Genomic DNA, 620 nt, shown 5'->3' on the forward strand with positions numbered 1-620 from the left:
CTAGCCCTCCGGCCGTTCCTCACTTTATCCCCCGGCCTCTGCTCACTCTAGGCTGCCGTGTGTGACGCTGTGTTTCGTTGTGAAAGCGAAACTACTTTGTTTGGCCTTCCAAAAGAGGACAATATCCGCTTCGTCATGCCTAGAGCTGATCCGCAAGCCCGCCTGCCACCGCTCACTCTAGCTGCCGGCCTCTGCTCACTCAAGGGCTGCGTCCGAAAGCCTAGGCAGCTGACTTGCTGCCTCGCTGCCGTATGTGGCAATCCACAGCGGGAAGTTGATGTATTTCCTCAGCGACCAGCACTGATCCGCTCTAGGCATGATGAAGCGGATATCGTCCTCTTTTGGAAGACCAAACAAAGTAGTTTCGCTTTCACAACGATGAAGGCAACTCATGAAACTGATTTCGGACAGGCTTCTGAGGCAGCGTAACGTATTAATGATCTACAACAAAATAGAATGAGTTTTGATGATAACTAAACGAATATTTAATTACTATAGTACTGATTTCTCACTAGAAATAACATCAAAAGTGCAAAAAGTTAGTCAGAAATATACATTTACATACAAACTGACCACCAAATGCAACTTTCAGATGCCATCTTTATTTTTTAGCTCAACCG

At 46.5% G+C, this 620-nt stretch overlaps 1 protein-coding gene across 3 annotated transcripts in view; it reads left to right on the plus strand.

Moving 5' to 3' along the window:
• LOC107661470 (endoplasmic reticulum mannosyl-oligosaccharide 1,2-alpha-mannosidase-like) overlaps positions 1-620 on the plus strand; it is an 18950-nt gene that overhangs the window by 15618 nt on the left and 2712 nt on the right. The window lies entirely within an intron of this gene.

This window comes from Sinocyclocheilus anshuiensis, unplaced genomic scaffold (assembly GCF_001515605.1).
Source record: "Sinocyclocheilus anshuiensis isolate Anshui unplaced genomic scaffold, SAMN03320099.WGS_v1.1 scaffold457, whole genome shotgun sequence".
In the NCBI taxonomy this organism is placed as follows: Eukaryota; Metazoa; Chordata; class Actinopteri; order Cypriniformes; family Cyprinidae; genus Sinocyclocheilus; species Sinocyclocheilus anshuiensis.